Source organism: Felis catus, chromosome D1 (assembly GCF_018350175.1).
Source record: "Felis catus isolate Fca126 chromosome D1, F.catus_Fca126_mat1.0, whole genome shotgun sequence".
NCBI lineage: Eukaryota > Metazoa > Chordata > Mammalia > Carnivora > Felidae > Felis > Felis catus.
In genome coordinates this window covers 42752346-42774575 of record NC_058377.1, presented here as the reverse complement: position 1 = coordinate 42774575, position 22230 = coordinate 42752346, and the positions used below count along the sequence as shown (strand labels likewise).

General features: G+C 35.9%; 1 long non-coding RNA gene across 1 annotated transcript in view; it reads right to left on the bottom strand.

Annotated features, from left to right (window-relative positions):
• Nucleotides 1-9152: 9152 nt before the first annotated feature.
• LOC123380447 overlaps nt 9153-22230 on the bottom strand; it is a 343729-nt gene continuing 330651 nt past the window's right edge. The window contains exon 3 of the long non-coding RNA XR_006586210.1: nt 9153-9414. This is a non-coding gene — a long non-coding RNA (uncharacterized LOC123380447). The remainder of the gene's footprint in view (nt 9415-22230) is intronic.

Below are 22230 nucleotides of genomic sequence, written 5' to 3'. Positions count from 1 at the left end.
AACCAATATGCCCTTTTCCATTTGCATCAAGATGCACAAAGAGAAGGGCAGTTGCTCCCAAGTGTCAAGACTGGTATTCTGGTGCTCTTGGCTCCAGGTCATAGTAGAGACTGTCTAGGAGTCTCCCGGTCAGTCGGTAGTTGCTCGGGGCTCCCCACGTGCTCGTGATACAGAGCCAAATCGGGAAACTAAGCTTGCTGTCTGGTCAGAAAGAAAGGGAACATTTTAAAGCGGTTTCTTTTTTCTCCTACTGGAGCAGAGCAACTCTGAACGCTAGAGGGAGTTCCGATTTTGTTCAGAGTCTTGTTTTCATTTTCAAATTAAGTATTTGAGTATTGAAAGGGCGAAAGTCAACTTACTTTAAAGGGCATAATTTTTTTTTACTGCAGGCTACTAATGCATAAGGAAATTCATTTGTTTATTTTTTTTTTAATTGGGACAATGAGGAGAGGTTTCACTTTCATTATTGTGGAAAGGGGCAGGGTATAGATTTCTGGCTTTAAAATACTGATACAGGTGGATAGAGATAGAGATAGAGATAGATAGAGATAGAGATAGAGATAGAGATAGAGATAGAGATAGAGATAGAGATAGAGATAGAGATAGAGATAGAGATAGAGATAGAGATAGAGATAGAGATACAGATAGAGATAGAGATGATAGAGATAGAGATGATAGAGAGAGATAGAGATAGAGATAGAGACAGAGAGATATATATATGATCTCGATTGTCTCCTCAGCTTGAAGAACCAGCCTCAGCCTCCTAACAAATGCATTAATCCCATGATGGATCTTTTTTATATGATGTCTGAAGCAAGTACTGAACTTTTTAATACTTATAGAATTGGAACAGCAATTGGAAGAACTGGGAGTTTGCCAGAAGTTTAGAACTGTTATTTCATCCAGGAAAGAAAGAACAAAGCATGTATTATACACTTTTTTCTTTAAATACATTAAGCTGAACCAAATTATGAATTATCCATGTAATAATTCCACAAAATAAACTTAATTGTTTAAGTAAAATTTTACTTAAGTAGCTCCTTGTTATACACATAAAAATATGGAAATTAAGCTGGGTTCTAAGAGCGTACTTGAAATCCACACTTGCTCTCATTTACTAATGGCCAATAATGAATGTGAAAAAAGGACACAGGTTCTCAGTTAAACAATATATTTAGTCCAGCCATATATTTTTTGCCCTCATTACACAACTATAAGAGAAACACATTTATGAAATAAACTGTATTTAATTTTTTCAGTTTACACTAATTTTTACAATAAAATTATGTATCACTTTCAACTCTTTGCATTATATTTTAGTCTTAGAATAGAACTAGACCTCTGAATCTTGAGATTTAGATTTTGTTCTGCATATAGAGTATATGAATATTACTTTACAAATGCAAATATGCAAGAAATACCTTATCATTTATTTTAATTGAATGGAATCTAATTCCAAGCTCCATTCCTGGCTGATGAAAATTCTATATCAATTATTATTTTTATCTAAAAATTTTTAAACATTTACTTATTATTAAGAGACAGAGAGAGACAGAGCACTAGTGAGGGAAGGGCAGAGGGAGAGGAGACACAGAATCCAAAGCAGGCTTCAGGCTCTGAGCTGTCAGCACAGACCCTGACACAGAGCTCTAACCCACAAACTGCGAGATTATGACCTGAGCTGAAGTCAGGTAATTAACCGACCACGCCACCCAGGCACCCCTCTATCTCAATTATTATTGCTACCATTCCCCTACCACAAGCCATTTGAAGATCTGTGGAGTCTGGTATACAAAGGTAGGAGTAAAAGATTTGGCATAAAACACTGGGGAAGCCATTCTGGTCTCAGATTTTGGTAAGATGCCCACTGTGTTAAGTCTCCATAGTCTTTTGCAATCTGAGGGCTCTAGTTTTTGTTGTTGTTGTTGTTTTCCTCCGGTGGTTTCAGAATATTTTAAACCATGGCATGTCTCATTTATAATCCACAACCCCCTAGACCTGCCACCTTTTCTTAAGATACAGCAAATAATCATGTCGTATGTCCCAATCCCTTTCAAGCTCAAGATCTTGCATTTGTTTTCCCATCCTTCCTAGACTTAGGCCTACAGCAGCCACTTCTTTCTACTGAAAAACACTCCATACAGTCTGGTTTCCCAAGAGAAACTTCTTGCCCCAGGGGCTCAGACTTTCTGAAATCTAAATCCAGGAAAGGAAATTATCTGCAAACAACTTCTGCTTTCAGCTTAGCAACAGAAATCTTTCCTCAGTAAGCAAGAACAAAGAGTTTTAACTGTTCTTTTGGAATATGGGGTGGAAAAATATTTTAAGAACAAAATACAAATTACCATCTTAATATTTATGATCCTGACACATATGTTTCTGTGTTTTCTGACATTTGTACCATAAAGACGCATTATTTTCTTAATTAGGAAAGCATAATTTTTATAAAGTGTACTTCCCTTTGATTTATTGTAACTAGACATATTTACGCAAAGGATGGAATAAAAAGGAGTTTTTCAAAGGTAAGGCTAATCATCTACATGATCTTTAGACTTTTTAAACCATGCAGGATGCTGTTTTCCACTTCCATTGTTTTAATAGTATAACTTTCCTATTTTTACTAAAAAAATGTGCAGTCATTCCTTATTTTGGAAAAGTCTGAAGTTTTAAAACCGTTTTGAATAACTTCAATTTTTCAGTATCAATTTTGATTTCCAGAATTCTGAAACAAGAAATCAACATTCTAACATCCAGGTATCTGGTAAAGGTAAGCATTAAAATAGGGTTCTACAAACTGACTCCAGAGCAAGGGTGATATTCAAATAATGATATTTAATGACCAGTATGGCAAGACCATCTATCAGTTACAGCAAACACATGCCATGTTCTTTAAGGGTTAAATAACCATTCCCATCCTGGGATGCATCACCAGAGTTCTCTAGTTTGACTGAGATGATCAGCAGATACTCCATCTTAATTCGTATTAAGTAATTGAAGAGATCATATTTTTCCAGTTTACTGCAGCTGACAATTCACTCAATATTTGGAGCAATGAAATGCCAATGAGATCCACAAGTCTCCTGATACAGCTGATGACTTTTCAAAGTCTCTAATTTGTGCCACGAACAGACTTGCTGACACAATTAAGAAGCATCAGCCTGGTAGGGAATTCTCTAATTGTTTGAGTCAGATTGATTCCCCCAGGAAACAACATACCAAACACTTAAAGAAACAGGTACTTGCTGTCTCTCCTGGTTGCTAGGTCACAGGCACCTCTAAGGCCAGTTTCTTTTACATTTGGCTTTATGTCTGTCTTGTACTGTGAGTTTTGAGGGTTTTGCCTTAGATAAATTAGGCTATTGGCTACTTTTCTCTAGACCAGCCATATCCAGTAGAACGTTTGTGATGATGGAAACGTTTTATATCTGTGCTATTTAATAATGGTAGCCCAACCCACATATGGTGACTCTACACTAGAATGTAGCTAGTGTGACTAGGGGACTAATTTTTGTTTTCATTTCCTTTTAACTGACTTAAATTTAAATAGATATTTAATTTTAACAAAAATTTAAACTTAATTTAAAATTAAATTCAAATAGATACATGAAGCTGCCATGTTGGACAGCACAGCTCTAGACTCATTAAACTTCTCTTAAACAGGTTTTCATTTATTTATTTATTTATTTATTTATTGAAAAGAGAGAGAGTGGGGGAGAGGAGCAGAGGGAGAGAGAATCTTAAGCAGGCTCTGCACTCAGCGCAGAGGCCAATGCGGGGCCTAATCCCAGGACCCTGGGATCACGACCTATAGCTGAAATCAAGAGTCAGATGCTCAACCAACTGAGCCACCCATGTGCCCTTTAAGCAGATTTTCAATTAGCAGGCTATTTTTATATTGAGATCACATACTGATAAATTCTGAAGTTTCAAGAAGACATCCAAAATATATTTTGATTGAATAAATGCCTTCTGACAAGGATGTAAACTCAAAGACAGAAGAATACTCCAGTTAATGGTGACCATTAATCATTAAACATCTAAAATCTGTATTGTTTGCCTGTCTGTCCTATAGATAAAATCTAGATATGGCCCACCATTTCCTTCTCAAACAAGAGAGATTTAATGTGAAACTCTTCACGGAATTCTATCAAGTCCAAGACAGAATCAGATAGGAGGAGGCAGCTAGATGATTAAAAACTCAAGGGGCTTAGGTGGGAACTTTGTTAAGATCTGTGCCCAGCCCAGACTCCATGAAAAGCAGGGCTGGAGATAATGTCAAAGTTGAATACTGCAAAGTCCAGGTCTGAGATGTACAGAAAATACTACTATTTGTAACAAGAACAATGCTGATAATACCAAACATTTGTTTGCTAGAATTACAGTGGCAGGTTCCTGTGCTAAGTTAGTGTTGTCAACACTTCAGAAATAGCAGATACAAAACCACTGGGTCACTGAAATAGTAATTAGCAAAAGTTTACCGTGTACACAGGAAACAGTTCACGAACTGGGAGCTTTAAGCTCGAAGACTGTCAGGAAGCGCAGGGGCATGACGTTACAGGATGGCTTATAAAGTGAAAAATGAGGCCTGCTGTTCAACCTTCGCAATGATTGGTTGTTAATAAGGGGGTTTACAGATAACAAGGGATTGGTTAAAAGTGATTATCTTAAACCATTTTAAGGAAGATAATTTTTGTTTCTTTTATGATTGTCAGAAGCATTCACAAGAAGTGGCCCAAGTTAAGTCCTGCAGGATAAGCTAAACTAGGTTTCACTTACGTGGCTCAAATGGTTTTGTCTTCTGGGAGAATTTCAGAGTGTAGTCTTGGAATTTCATTATGTTATTTAACTTTAACAATACCCAACATGCGTCATTATCTCTCATCTGACAACTACTCAATGAAGCAAGTGCTAAATAACATCCCCGTTTTACAGATTTTTAAGTATCTTACTCCATGCTGTGATAGGACACAAACCAGATAGACTGGAACAGAGTTAAGGAAGCCGGAGTTATGAAAGAAAGATGTGTAAGAAACTAGCAGGTGAACACAGAGAGATTTGAAGGTACTGACTGCTTATATCAACTGCTCATTTTGCTCAGAAAAATAGTAGAAGAACCGGCATTGACTCATCCATTTGTAAATTGCACTGAGATGCTCTGTTAACTTTTTCAAAAAATTTTTAAATGTTCATTTGTTTTTTAAGAGATGGAGAGATAGAGTGTGAGTGGGGAAGGGGCAGAAAGAGAGAGAGAGACACACAGAATCTAAAGCAGGCTCCAGGCTCTGAGATGTCAGCACAGAGCCTGATGTGGGGCTCGAACCCACCAGCCGTGAGATCATGACCTGAGCCAAAGTCAGATGCTTAACTGACTGAGCCACCCAGGCGCCCCTCTAATATGTTAACTTTTGAAAACTATTGTGTTTCAAGATTTAATGTCAATTAGATTCATTTTCCTTCTATTTTTAATAACTGTGTCCATCAGAAGCAATCACATGCTTTATTGCCCAGATGAAGGAATTGAAAACAAATAGTAGCAACAGAAAGTCACCATCGCAATTCCTGATTGGCAGTTATATAATCTGCAGCCATGACTATTATACTGTAGAGGGGCTAGCACAGAGGGCAGAGGAGAAGATCCCCAGACCACTACCCCTCCCCACCCCATACACATGCACAGATTCTGATATACCTTCCCTTGGTCACCTGAATTGAGAATCATCAGGTAATGGAGATGATAACCATTGACATGCCATTGGAAATCCCAAGGACTTGATTTCTTCCATTCTGCAACCTATATAAACGTGAATTTTATAATATCTCCAAACCCCTGGATGTCAAAATACACTGACTTAAGCTATCATTTAAAAAACAAAAAATAGGATACAAAATCAATGTACAGAAATCAGTTGCATTCTTATACACTAACAATGAAGCAACAGAAAGACAAATAAATAAACTGATCCCATTCACAATTGCACCAAGAAACATAAAATACCTAGGAATAAATCTAGCCAAAGATGTAAAAGATCTGTATGCTGAAAACTAAAGAAAGCTTATGAAGGTAATTGAAGAAGATATAAATAAATGGAAAGACATTCCCTGCTCATGGATTGGAAGAATAAATATTGTCAAAATGTCAATACTACCCAAAGCTATCTACACATTCAATGCAATCCCAATCAAAATTGCACCAGCATTCTTCTCGAAACTAGAACAAGCAATTCTAAAATTCATATGGAACCACAAAAGGCCCCAAATAGCCAAAGGAATTTTGAAGAAGAAGACCAAAGCACGAGGCATCACAATCCCAGACTTTAGCCTCTACTACAAAGCTGTAATCATCAAGACAGCATGGTATTGGCACAAAAACAGACACATAGACCAATGGAATAGAATAGAAACCCCAGAACTAGACCCACAAACGTATGGCCAACTCATCTTTGACAAAGCAGAAAAGAACATCCAATGGAAAAAAGACAGTCTCTTTAACAAATGGTGCTGGGAGAACTGGACAGCAACATGCAGAAGGTTGAAACTAGACCACTTTCTCACACCATTCACAAAAATAAACTCAAAATGGATAAAGAACCTGAATGTGAGACAGGAAACCATCAAAACCCTAGAGGAGAAAGCAGGAAAAGACCTCTCTGACCTCAGCCGTAGCAATCTCTTACTCGACACCTCTCCAAAGGCAAGGGAATTAAAAGCAAGAATGAATTACTGGGACCTTATGAAGATAAAAAGCTTCTGCACAGCAAAGGAAACAACCAACAAAACTAAAAGGCAACCAACGGAATGGGAAAAGATATTCGCAAATGACATATCGGACAAAGGGCTAGTATCCAAAATCTATAAAGAGCTCACCAAACTCCACAACCGAAAAACAAATAACCCAGTGAAGAAATGGGCAGAAAACATGAATAGACACTTCTCTAAAGAAGAAATCCGGATGGCCAACAGGCACATGGAAAGATGCTCAACGTCGCTCCTCATCAGGGAAATACAAATCAAAACCACACTCAGATATCACCTCATGCCAATCAGAGTGGCCAAAATGAACAAATCAGGAGACTATAGATGCTGGAGAGGATGTGGAGAAATGGGAACCCTCTTGCACTGTTGGTGGGAATGAAAATTGGTGCAGCCAGTCTGGAAAACAGTGTGGAGGTTCCTCAAAAAATTAAAAATAGACCTACCCTATGACCCAGCAATAGCACTGCTAGGAATTTACCCAAGGGATACAGGAGTACTGATGCATAGGGGCACTTGTACCCCAATGTTTATAGCAGCACTCTCAACAATAGCCAAATTATGGAAAGAGCCTAAATGTCCATCAACTGAGGAATGGATAAAGAAATTGTGGTTTATATACACAATGGAGTACTATGTGGCAATGAGAAAGAACGAAATATGGCCCTTTGTAGCAATGTGGATGGAACTGGAGAGTGTGATGCTAAGTGAAATAAGCCATACAAAGAAAGACAGATGCCATATGTTTTCACTCTTATGTGGATCCTGAGAAACTTATCAGGAAACCATGGGGGAGGGGAAGGAAAAAAAAAAGAGGTTAGAGTGGGAGAGAGCCGAAGCATAAGAGACTCTTAAAAACTGAGAACAAACTGAGGGTTGATGGGGGGTGGGAGGGAGGAGAGGGTGGGTGATGGGTATTGAGGAGGGCACCTTTTGGGATGATCACTGGGTGTTGTATGGAAACCAATTTGACAATAAATTTCATATATTGAAAAAAATAAAAAATAAAAATAAATATAAAATAAATAAATAAGTAAATAACAAAAAATAAAGAAACCAAAAAACCTTTCCAGATCAGATTCAGATCTCTTGGAAATAAGTTATTTTAGGGGAGAACTCTGTGGGTGGCTTTAAGTTTTTATTTTTGCACTAGGAACACAGCTGTCACTTATAACAAAATTATGGAGAGGAAAGTCCTGCTATAGTTGGCCATTTAGTCCACAGCCAGGAGGCAGCTCTTCACAGTGTATTCCCTGGTGACTCGTCCAAGCTAGTTTAAAATGACTACAATGAGGAAGCCAGGAGCACTTTTACCGAGACACTATTATACAGTCTAAGAGAACTTAATTGCTCCTATAGTCTTACCAGATTCATCATCTGGTGCGAAGAAATAAAAGTAAGTTTTGAACATTTAATTTAGAAATTTGTTTTTAAAAATGCATGCAGTACTTTGATAATCCCGAGTTAACACAAAAATCATCGGTGTGGGGTATGTAACCATAGAAATCAAGGAAAGTAGCTGAAGACAAAAAAATGCCTTGAAAATGATAAGAGCTATTTCTCGGGCCTACTAGAATCACAGCAGGAATACTATGACTGTTTAATATAAGGCTTCATATTTATTTAATATCAGCCTTCATAGACTAGACACAAAGGAGCAAAGTGAGCTGTAGACAAGATTTTTAAACAGGTGAAAAGTATTGTCCACTAGACTTCAGTCATTTCTTTCCCTTTATCCTTTCTTCTCCACTGGCCCAAAGACTTCTGCTACTACTTTGCCACAATCATTCCATACTTTAAAAAACTTTGTTTTTAATCTTTATTTAGTTGAGAGAGAGAGAGAGAGAGAGAGAGAGCGCGCGCGAGCAGGAGCAGGGGACGAACAGAGAGACAGGGGGATACAGAATCTGAAGTAGGCTCCAGTCTCTGAGCAGTCAGCACAGACCTCGACGCGGGGCTCAAACTCAAGAACCTTGAGATCATGACCTGAGCTAAAGTTGAACACTTAACCAACTGAGCCACCCAGTCCCCCCTAATCACTCCATACTCTTAAAACTTATCCCATACCAGAATCCGATATAGTCTAGATATTAATTGCTTTCTTTTCTGTAGACCTTTGGCCCCGATTCTTCAAATATCAGTTGTCCTTTTTTCCCACTCCATCAGGTATCTGCTCCCTCTCAGATGACCAATGAATAATCTCATAAGCAAATTCATGTTTATCAAAAATAGTTAGCTTCAACATATATATTTTCTACCATTGGTAACATACATATTCATAATTTAACAAGCTGTTTATCATAGAAGGGAGTGGCAGTGTAATATCAAAACTGCAGACCCACCCAGAAAATTAGATATTTTTGCAAGAAATCATTTGAAAATAATAGGCTTAAATCCCAGAATGTTTTACCCATGAAATCAATTTTATAAATTCTGGTTGGGTGGCAAACTGGTCTACACAAGCCTAATTAACCCATCAAATCTTGGCATATCAGCACCCTGTGTTCTGTTGTTGCCAAGAGAAATGCTCAATTTCAAAAGAGAACGCTTGATTACTGAAGTGAACAAGTGGGTCATCTCCCCAGCTGAAGTACTGATTTGCAGAAGAGAAGTCCCCTTTCCAAGTAAAACTTCCAAGTCTTCTTCACCATCAGGGTTACCATGCTAAAAGGGGAAATAAAGGATTTTTACTAAAAGGACATAAAAGGGGCTGGGGCAGAAGGTGGTGAGAGAACATTATACTTGAGAGAAAATCAGCCAGTTCTAATAAATACCAATAGTAAAAAATGAAGTTTTTGTGTATGCAATGATTAAAAATTTGTATCATGTTCCTCTGTCCACTGGGGACTTAACAGAATTCTAAATCAATCCTCACTTAGAATATTCTCTGCATGTCCCAATTTTAAAAAGTTGCGTAGGTGGTGTGTGTGTGTGTGTGTGTGTGTGTGTGTATAAAATAGTTTCCATACATATGTCTGTTTTGACTAATAATATAAGCAGACTATTTTTTTTGTCACCATCAGGTTTATGTGGCTTATTCTGAACACAAATACCCTGAGGAAATACGAAATTAAGTTAAAAACTTTGATGACTTTTCTAAATAAAACACAAAATTTGTATTTCTTATTAAGTGATAAAATATGCTAAAGTTAAAATTACAGACTTTTAAAATCAATACACATTTACCTAAGGAAGAATTTCTATTTTTCAGAGATATTTGTATTTTTGTCTTTGTTTACATAATGTAAGTATGGTAAAATGTAATTTTTGGTCAATAATATTTGGAATCTGCTTTGTACGTTTGCTTTTGATGAGATTTATGCAGTTTTTAAAAACGAAGAAATGTGTAGAATAAATAGAAAGGTGACAGTGGAGATTATGAGCAGTTTGCAGTGTCTCTGCCATGTTTTCAAGTTAGTGTCAATAAAGAGACTTTTCTTTTGTTAAAGCTTTATAGATTACAGGTGCAGTCATTCATTAAAGAAGTCCTCAGCGGCCACTTACAAAGACAACATGGCCCTAGTCGATTTATCAGCCTGGAGATGGGGCTATGGCTCTTGAGAGGTATTTGGTAATAGCTCTGTGGGAGCCTTTCATTTAACAGGACACAAGTTAACATACATTAAATTAAAATACAAGTGAGTTTTCTTAACTAACTGACTAGTTAATGAACTCATCAACTAACCAATACTTCTAAATATTTAAGTTATTTAATGATTTTAAAGGAGGTATATAAGATGCTGGATAAAATATTTAGCTTTTTTTATTAAGACAGTAACTTACCTATGTTACTTTGCTATGCCCGGAGCAAACTTATTCAGTGTTTTTATACTATACTTAAACAATTTCATACATTATCTCATAATACCTCATTAGGCAAATTATTGTGTTAGATTAATAGAGCTTCCTGAGCTGCTCAGGATCAAAATGTTAGTAGTAATTAATAGAAAATCTGTTTTTTCTGATTTTGAGTACTCTCTGCCACTGTATTAATTTCTTCCTTTTCTTTTGAGTTCTTCCTCTTTTTTTTACCATTTATTTTATTTTAATTACACCAGTTTATGATTACTAGATGGCACCATTGTAGGCAACATTCCCTGCGCTCTAAAGAATGGAACATTGCTGAAAGGCACCCTTTGATAATCTGTTAGAATGAAGGGATTTTATGCAGCATGGTTTTCTCTGGGAGGCTATAGGTAAACGGCCTATTTCATAGAAAGCCAGCATACTTAATTCCACATGCCCAGACTTGTAGTGGTTTCGCTTTCCTTGCAAGTGTGAAAAATAAAAATGTGAAGCCAAAGCTTCTTTACAAATGCACATTACAACAATGAGGAAGAGGGAAGTCTGAAATCTGCAGTTGCCCCTTTCCTGTTCACCCAAAGACTGTCAGCAACAAAGTATTCTACTGTCATATGCTGTTATCTCAAACACAGAATAAACTCAGAAAGTACACAAAATCATTCTACCACTGAGTCTCTTTTTGAAAAATGAACCAAAATGAACCAAATGAATGGAAGAGCAAAGAGAATACTTAAAGAGGACAGCAGTATCAATGCATTACAAATACTAATTTAGCAAATCTTAGAAAAAAATAGATACCTTCATATCTTTCTTCATCGTCCACAAGTTAGAAAAACTCTATTAAGAAAGTTAGGCAAGGAATGCGAATTCTTATAAATGAGCATTTTGAATTGTAGAAATCAGACTCTAAAAGCTGGTGCTAATGGCACACAATGTTATAGGTTCCATAGGCTGTGATGGTTTCTGACTTTACACTAACATTATATTCTAAATTACAATGGCTCCAGCCATTCATTTGCTCCAGCCATTCATTTGCCAGTTTGTTAGGAAGGGGAGTCTTTTCTTGGAATTTGATCTCCCCAAGTCTTTTTGAGAGTCACAGACTTTCTTGCCTGTCTTTAAATCAACCAGTGTGATCCTATTGGAATAGAAACACAAACCTGTATTTTCAGGTCTGACTCTCCAGCAAAGATCTACTTTGTTGACAGTCACCACCGCTGCTATCTCCTTTTTGGTAGAAGACTCTTTTCTGTGGATAACATGACCACCCAGCCCTCATTAAAGGTGTCATGGTAGCTCAGCAATTTTGAAACAACAAGAAGGTTTTTTGGCTTTTTTTTTCTCCTGTCATGCTCACACATGGGCAACCTGCTGCTGGCTGGCCTGATCCCTACATTATGAACCAGTATAGTCCTTGCTATGTATACGCATCAGCCATAACACAACTTTAAATATTCTCTATACACATTTACTTCCTAGGTGATATTATCCTGTCCTAGGGATTTAAATAGAATCTATCTGCTGATAGCTTCCCAATTTATTTATTTATTTTTAGGTTTGTTTGGTTTTTTTTTTTATTTTGAGAGAGCAAGAGCAGGGAAGGGCTAGGGAGAGAGCAAGAGAAAGAGAATCCCAAGCAAGTTCCACACCGTTAGTGCAGAGCCCAATGCAGGACTCAAACTCATGAACCGTGAGATCATGACCTGAGCCAAAATCAATAGTCAGACGCTTAACTGACTGAGCTACCGAGGGGCCTGCTTCCCAATTTATAACTGCAGCCTCATTCTCCCTTCTGAACTCCAGATGTGAAAATGGAACAGCCCACTCAGCATCTCTTGCATATCCAATAATGCCATCAGTCTCAATGTTTACAAACAGACTCCTGAGCTTCTTTCCTCGCCGGTTATTCTATGTCTCAATAAACGGCACCTCCATTCTGTTCCAATTGCTCAAACCAAAACTTTTAGAGTTTCTGGACTACTTTCTCCCTCTCACTTACCAATTCCATTCTTTCAACACATCCTATTTGTAAAGGCTTTAAGATTTGTCCAGAATCGGACCACTTCTCACCTTACCACCTTTACTGCTATCACGCCACTTCAAACCATACAAATTATTGTTAGACTCTTCTTATGGTGTTACTACTTCTGTATTTATCTACTGTTTACAAAATCAGCCAAGGTAAAGTCTTTTTCAAGGTTAATTTGGATAATGGTATTTTCCTCTTTAAAATTCTAATGACTCCCCTATTATTCAAGATCTTTGCAGTGGCATCAAGTCCCATATGCTCTCTTACAGCCTCCACCTCCACTTCTTTGACTTCAACTCCTGCCTTTTCTTACTTCTTTACATGACTATTTACTATTACTATTGCTTTTCTTACTATTATTGTCATTGTTATTATTCATAGCACTTACCAGCAGTAACATAGTATAGATTTTTTTGTTACCATATTCCCTCATTACGATATAAGTTCACAGGAGTAATTTGTTTTGGTGACTGAACAATTCCCAGTGTCTTTAATACTCTCTGGAACATGTGAGTACTCAGTTATGTTAGATAAATAAATTAAGTAAGTGGTCTGTGTTGGGATACATTTCAGCTTTACATATAGGCTGGTCCCCAAACTAGTATTATTCTTGACAAGAATAAGCTTTCTGCTTGAATATAACAAGGACCAAGACAAATAATATGTTATATTCATATGGCTTTTATTCTTCACCAGGGAGGTATCTCCAAAGTGCTCTAGAAGCAAATACACAAAAATCATGAGTGTAGCATATCTTTCTAACCCCTAAGACTTTCATAGTCAGAAGGTTCTGACTTTCTCCATACAGAAGGTTCTGATATGGAATACGTCATATATATTATTGTAGATATGTTATTATAAAATAATCTTCTTCAGAAACCAATGTTACCTGGAAATTTTAAAGCAGGGATGATTTTCCTATGATAACTTTAACTTTCTACTTAAGTAATTCCCTAAGTTATAGGCCAGCCTATCAATGCAGAATTCCCATTTCAAAAATAAGCTTACTAGTGTTCAATCCACTTATTATGGTCTTTTCTGTATCCGTTACAGACTAAAGGAAGAGAAGGTATGTCTACATCAGGAAGACCCAAGATACAGCAAAATGATTACACAGCTCTACACATCTTGTGTGCCATTTATACTTCTCTGACATACCTGTATGCCCCACCCCTAACCCATCATTTCTGGTGTCTGACCACAGCGGTCTCTATGTTTCTCTATCTCAACACAAAGCGTTGTCTTTGTTCATTCATATATATTATCAGTATACTATAAAGTTATAAAAATGTTTTCTGAATAACTGATTACATAAAGTTCAGTCAACTTCTGTCGTTGCCACTTCTCTCTGCCTTAAAGACATCTGTAATTATGCTGACCTATTTTCTTACTCTCAGCAGCTGACACTTGAAACAATAATCAAAATATCTTGTCAATTTGGGCAAAATATTAATACTGATATAGGTGGAATGTATAGGTACCACGAGGGTCAGAAACTCAAACCATTGATGCACTCTCTTTGTGATTAGGCATATCCCATAATGTCATAGATTCATGTAGATAATTCTACCAGGTGAGAAACTTTCTCATTTTACCTGGTTTTCTCCATCTCACTGACTTTTGTTTTCTCTTAGCATAATCACAGTGAAAAGAATGGTAAGATAATTAAATTTCAATTGGATTCTCTCTCACACAACTCTCTACACCCTTACCTCAAAAGGCAAGGAACTGGTTTTCAGGTATTCAGTGTCCTGTTTTGAATACATGAAGATGACACCCTACGGAACTATTCCATCCAATAAAATATAATAGTACTTTTAACACTCAGTGAATTCATGAAGAGAGACTAGAAATCAAATCACTGCTCATTGTGTTTTTTTATTTCTCAGAGGAAATTTTAAAGATTTTCACTTACATCTTTGAAGAAGCTTAGAACAAGGTTAAAGTTGTGCAAATTATAATTAAAGTTATATGGATAGCTTTTATTTCCTATAATGATATTGAATATTCAAACAAGTATGTGAGTCTCAGGTGCTTTTAGTTTCCCAGGAGATAATTTGCAATTTGCCTTCTTTCTAATAGGAAATAAGTTTTACTTGATCTCTGAAGGAGCCACTCATTGTCAGAAAAATGAACATCTCCTTAAATTAGAAACATTCTAAGATGTCAGAAATATAAACGGAAAACCCTATTCTGAGTACTTGTACAGATCCATCCCAACTATATTACCTATATTTAAGTCAAAAGTCACTTTCTAAATGCCCTAAATCACTTGACACTTTCACCATGAAAAGATAAATTAGGAAAGGATCTTTTGAGGCCACTTAGAAAGCACTTTCTTGTGAGGACCACACAAACTGGAATTTTTTACTAAGTAGGCATGGATTGGTCCATAGGAGTTTATATTCACTTTCATATAATTAAAATTTTGAATTCTCTTTATTCTTAAATTTAATCTGATATAAACAAAAATGTGTGTGTGTGTGTGTGTGTGTGTGTGTGTGTGTGTGTGTGTATTTTTAGTAGTTACTTATTGACATTTTATAATAAGCAGGTGATACAGGGCATCCTATTGCTAGCCCCAGATTTACATGTGAGAAAACTTCTCAGTAAGTCTACATAATTTGTTACACTATACAGTTGCTGAGACTGGCTTTGAAAACATCCAGTTCCAGAGCCTAGTACACACACTACATTATAGCATTTCTCTATAGAATATAGTCCTGAAAAGACACATGTAGATCTAGAATCTCATTTTAAAACTGGACTCACTGTTACTGGAAAAATACTTTGATATGAAGACTAGGATCATCATCTCAATACTGGGGTTATCTTTTTAAAAAATATGCTCCTCCAAAAAGTGTTTTAAATGAGAAAATAAGGTGTCAATACTCTTAGACAAAATATTAATAAATTTCTAAAATTAAATTTATTCCAAATTTTTGAGGGCAGAAAATATATGCATTTATATACATAAATTTTAATTAAACTTTATTCTGAGATAACTGCAGATCCACATGAAGATTTCATGTGCTCTTCATCTAGGTTTCTCACAATGATATCATCTTCCAAAACTTCTAAAACACAATCAATATCACCATAAGAACTGCTGCTATAAAAAAATAAATACCAGAACTTAGTGCCTAAAAACAAAGAAAACTATCATCTTACAGTTCTGGATGCCAGACATTTGAAATTAGTCTCACTGGGCTAAAATCAAGGTGCCAATAGCACTGGAGTCTTCACTGGAGTCTCTAGGAGAGAATCTATTTTCTTGACTTTTCCAGCTGCTAGTGGCTTCCTGAATTCCTTGGCTCATGGCCTCCTTCCTTCTTGAAAGCCAGCAATGTCCTTTGGAATTTTACTGTCTTCACATCATTCAGAAGCATTCTGTTCTGCTTCGCTCCTCCATATTTAAAAGGCTCTTGTGATTGAAAAGCATTTATCACGCAAATGGAAGTGAAAAGAAAGCCCAAGTAGTAATATTTATATAAAACAAAATTGATTTTAAAACAAAGACTATAACAAGAAACAAAGAAGGCCACCATACAATCATAAAGGAGTCAATCCAACAAGAAGATATAACAATTGCAAATATTTATGCACCCAACATGATAGCACCCAAATACATACAACAATTAATAACAAACATAAAGGAACTAATTGATAGTAATGCAATAATACTAGGGATTTTAACACCCCACTGATCATCTAAACAGAAAATCAATAAGGAAAAAATGGCTTTGAATGCCACACTGGATGAGATGGATTTAAGAGATATATTCAGAACATTTCATCCTAAAAGAGCAGAGTATACATTCTTTTCAAATGTACATGGAACATTCTCCAGAATAGATCACATATTAGGACACAAGACAAGCCTCAACAAATTCAAAGAAACTGAAATCATACCATATACCTTTTGTGACCACAATGCCATGAAACTAGAAGTCAACCATAAGAAAAAATCTGGAAAAGACCACAAACAGGTAGAGTTTAATAACAGGCTACTATGCAATGAATGGATCAACCAGAAAATAAAAGAAGAAGTAAAAAAGTACATGGAAACAAATGAAAATGTAAACACAATGGTTCAAAACCATTAAGATATAGCAAAACATTCTAAGAGGGAAGTTTTTAGCAATATAGGCCTACCTCAAGAAACAAGAAAAATCTCAAAGAACTTAACCTTATACCTAAACGACCTAGAAAAAGAACAAACAAAACCTAAAATAAGCAGAAGGAAGGAAATAATAAAGGTTAAAACAGAAGTAAATAATATAGAAACAAAAACAAAAACAAAAACAAAAACAAAAAAACAGGAGTGCCTGGGTGGCTCAGTTGGTTAAGCAGCTGACTTCAGCTCAGGTCATGATCTCACACTTCATGAGCTGAAGCCCTACATCAGGCTCTGTGCTGTACCCTGGAACCTGAAAACTGCTTCAGATTCTGTGTCTCCCTCTCTCTGTGCCCCTCCCCCACTTGCTCTTCTCTTTGTCTCTCTCTCAAAAATAAACATTAAAAAATTTAAAAAAAATAGAACATATCAACAAAATCAGAACCTGATTCTTTGAAAAAAATCAATAAAATTGTTAAATTTCTAGCCAGATTTATCAAGAGAAAAGAGAAAAGACTCAAATAAATAAAATCACAAATAAGAGTGAAGCAATAACAGCCAGCATCACAGAAATATAAATAATTATAAGAGAATATGAAAAACTATATGCCAACAAACTGGACAGCCTATTAGAAAGGGATAAATTCCTTTCTAACATACAACATTTCAAAACTAAAACAGAAATAAATAATAAATTTGAACAGACTGATTATCAGCAATGAAATTCAATCAGTAATCAAGGAACTCTCAACAAACAAAAGTCCTGGACAAGATGGCTTCACTGTTGAATTCCGCCAAACATTTAAAGATGAGTAAATACCCATTCTTCTCAAACTATTCCAAAAAATGGAAGAGGAAGAAAAGCTTCCAAATTCAGTCTATGAGGCTAGCATTACCCTGCTACCAAAACCAAATAAAGTCACTGCAAGAAAAGAGAACTACGGGCCAATATTTCTGATCAACATAGGTGCAAAAATCCTCAACAAAATTATTAGCAAACCAAATCCAACAATACCGTAAAAAAAATCATTCACCTAATCAAGTGGGATTAATTCCTGGGATGCAAGGGTGGTTCAATATTTGCAAATCAATCAGTGTGATACACCACATCAGTAAGAGAAAGGATAAAAACCATATGATCATTTTAATACACACAGAAAAAGCATTTGACAAAGTAAAACAATCATTCATGATAAAAACCCTCAACAAAGAAGGTTTAGAGGAAACATACCTCAACATAATAAAAACCACATATGAAAACCCACAGTTAACATCATACTCAATAAAGAAAAAGTGAGAGCTTTTCCTCTCAGGTCAGAAACAAGACAAAGATGTCTGTGCTTGCCACTTTTATTCAACAGAGTAGTTAAAGTCCTAGTGACAGCAATCAAAAAACAACAAGAAATAAAAGGCATCCAAATCTGCAAGGAAGAAATACAACTTTCACTATTTGGAGATATGATACTCTGTACAGAAAACCCTAAAGACTCCACCAAAAAACTACTAGAACTGATAAATGAATTCAGTAAAGTAGCAGGATACAAAATTGATGTACAAAAATCCATTGCATTTCTATACACTACTAATGAAGCAGCAGAAAGACAAATTAAGAAAACAATCACATTTAAAACTATACCAAAAATAATAAAATTCCTAGGAATAAACTTAACCAAGGAAGGAAAGATCTATACTCTGATATAGAAGACTGTTGAAAGCAATTGAAGATGACACAAAGGGAAGACATTCCGTGCTCATAGGTTGGAAGAATAAATATTATTAAAAGGTCCATACTACCCAAGGCAATCTACAGATTAAACGCAATCACTATGAAATACCAACAGCATTTTCAGAGACTAGAACAATCCTAAAATTTGTATGGAACCACAAAAGACACCAAATATCTACAGTAATCCTGAAAAAGAAAAACAAAACTGGAGCTGTCACATTCCCAGATTTCAAATTTTACGACAAAGATGTAGCAATCAAAATAGTATGGAACTGGCACAGAAGAGACATATAGATCATGGAACAGAAAGAGAGCCCAGAAATAAATCCAAGATTATATGGTCAGTTAATCTTCAATGAAGGAGGCAAGAATATTCAGTGGGAAATAGTTTCTTCAATGAATGGTGTTGAAAAAACTGGACAGCTATATGCAAAACAGTGAAACTGGACCACTTTCTTATACCATAAAAAACTATACTCAAAATGGATTAAGGACCTAAGTGTGATACCTAAAACCATAAAAATGCTGGAAGAGAGCACGGGCAGGAATTTCTCTGACATCAGCCATGGCAACGCTTTTTCTAGATAAGTCTCCCAAGACAAGGGAAACAAAAGCAAAAATAAACTATTTTTGGGACTACATCGAAATAACAAGCTTCTGCACAGCAAAGGAACAATCAACAAAACTGAAAGAAAATGTATTGAATAGGAGAAGATATTTACAAATGATATCCAATAAAGGGTTAGTATCAAAAATATTAAAGAACTTATACAATTCACCCCCCACCCAAATAATCCCATTAAAAAATGAGCAGAAGTTAGGGCATCTAGGTGGCTCAGTTGGTTAAGCATTCGACTCTTGATTTTGGCTCAGGTCATGATCTCACACTTCACAGGTTTGAGCCCCACATTTGGGTTTTGCACTGACATAGTGGAACCTGCTTGAAATTCTCTCTCTCTCTCTCTCTCTCTCTCTGCCCATCCTCCACTTGAGTGCACTCTGTCTCTCTCTTCTCTCTTTCTCTCTCAAGTAAATAAATAATCATTTTAAAAATGGGCAGAAGAAAAAAAAAACAGACATTTCTCCAAAGAAGACATCCAGAGGGCCAACAGACACATAAAAAGATCTCAATATCCCTCATCATCAGGGAAATGCAAATCAAAACTACAGTGAGCTACCATCTCACACCTGTCAGATGGCTATAGTCAATAACACAAGAAACAACAAGTGTTGGAGAGGATGTGGAATAAGAGGAACCTTCCTGCACAATTGTTAGGAATACAAACTGGTGCAGCCACTGCGGAAAACAGTATGGGAGTTCCTCAAAAACTTAAAAATAGAACTACCATATATATACACAATGGAATATTATTCAGCCATAAAAAGAATGAAATCTTGCCATTTATAACAACATAAATCTACAGAGTATAATGCTAAACAGTAAGTCACATAGGATCTTACAGATATGTGCAATGTACAAAACAAAAGAGCAAAGGCAAAAGACAGAGATGCAAACCAAGAAACTACAGAGAACAAACTGATAGTTAACGGAAGGGAGGTGGGAGGATGGGTGAAATGGGTGAAGGGGATTAAGAGTACACTTACTTCGATGAGCACCGAGTAATGTACACAATTGTTGAATCACTATATTGTACACCTGAAACTAATATAACACGGTATGTTAACTACATTGGATCTAAAATATTAAAAAATGCATAAAAAGACCCTTGTGATTATATTGGACCAACCCACTTAACATAGGATAATCTCTATATTTTAAGACGAGCTGATCAGCAACCTTAGTTTCATCTGAAACTTAAAATGTCCCCTACCATGTAGTATAATACACTCACAGGTTCCAGAGAGAAGGGCAGGGATATCTTTGGGCGAGGAGAGGCACTATTCTACCTTCCACACCTACTTCTCTATTCTGTCTATACTCTCTTCCGCCATTCTTTTTTTCCTTTTTCTTTTTTCAATTGAAGTATAATTGACATCTAATATCCTATTAGTTTGCTATTAGATATTTGTATGCATTACCAAATGATCCCATGATAAGTCTAGTTATCATCATCTTCCATTTCTAACTCCTGACAAACATTAATTTCTTATCCATTTCTATAAATGGCCTTTTCAAGAACGTTACATAAATAGTATTATATATCAGGTAACCTTTGTGTTTTTCACTCAGCATAAGTCTCTGGATTGTCCTCAAAATTGTTTCTTTTTTCAATGTCCATTTTTTTAAATTACTGAGTATTATTTCAAAACACAAATGTATAACAATTTTTTAATCATTAATTTGCTGAAGGTCATCTAGTTGTTTCCCATTTGGGGCTATTTTAAATAAAGCTGCTATGATATGTTTGTGTCAATGATAGGTTTTGTGTGAACATAAGTACTAATTTCTATGATATAAATGCCTAGGAGCATAATACTGGTTGTATGGTAAATATATGTTTAGTTCTTTAAAAAATTGTCAAACTGTTCACAGAATTACAATTTCAGTAGCAACATATGAAGGATACAATTTCTCTGCATCTTTGCCAACATTTGGTGTTGTCATTATTTTTAGTTTAGTCATTTTGTGTGCAGTTATAGCTCACTGTGGTTTTAATTTGTATTTCCCTAATGGCTTATGATGTTGAGCATTTTTTCATGTGCTTATTTGTTGTATGCTTATCTTTGGTGAAATGTCTCTTCATATCTTTGCCCATTTTCTAATCAGTTTTTTTTTCATGTTGAGATTCAGTAGTTCTTTACATATTCCAGATATTAGTCTGCTGTTAGGTATATAGTTTAAATTTTGTCTTTTCATTGTCTTAACAGGGTCTTTTGCAGAGAACAAGTTTTTCCTCTTTGCTTTTAATGAAGTCCAGTTTATCAATTTTTTTCTTTTATGATCATGCTGTTGGTATCACCTAGAACTCTTTGCTTAGAACTAGATCCTGAAGATTTTCTATTTTTTCTAAATGTTTTATAGCTTTATACTTTACATTTAAATTACATTAAAAGTTGTTTAAATTTCTCTTTCTTCTATAAAGTATTATAAGGAACTAGGGACACTGTTACCTTCATCTCTATGTTACCAAACATTATCTTGCTTTACTATGAATTTCAGTCTCAAAAAATTGGGGTGCTGTAATATGGGCAGTATCCATTTTAACCTACTCACACATTTACCAAATAAGGACTAGCTTGATATCATTACCTTCTAAAGGAGCTTATTCCTTCCCTTTGTATCTGGGATCAAAGGTGATACTATCCGGTATCCTACTGCTCCTCCAAAAGCTTTATCTGGGAATCTCCAATTAAACTCCCTATTTGAGGCTTATCCTCCTTTTATCCATGTCCTGTATTAGCACCAAAGCCAAACTCAAGGTACCTGGGGTTCTCAAGTTTTCCATGTTGAAAGCTAACTTGAGTGTTGGCCTCTACCTCAGGGTTTCTTCTCTCCCTTCTTTAGTGTGTGTGTGTGTGTGTGCGTGCGTGCGTGTGTGTGTATGTGTGTATGTCATACATTTTTGCCAATGAGCAATGTATTAAAAAGTTTATGTATGTATCTATCTGTCTACACATACACACACACACACAGAGAGAGAGAGAGAGAGAGAGAGAGAGAGAGAGAGAGAGATACATATACATCTATATATCTATTTATCGTCTATCTTTTTCTTGGGGTTTCAGTGGCAGTATTGTAGAGGGTATAAGAAATGGCAGCATATATGGTAATTAGAGCTTGTTTTTAGCTCTTAAATCTAGAGGAGTATTTTTAGACAAATGTGAACATTTATTTCAGGGTAA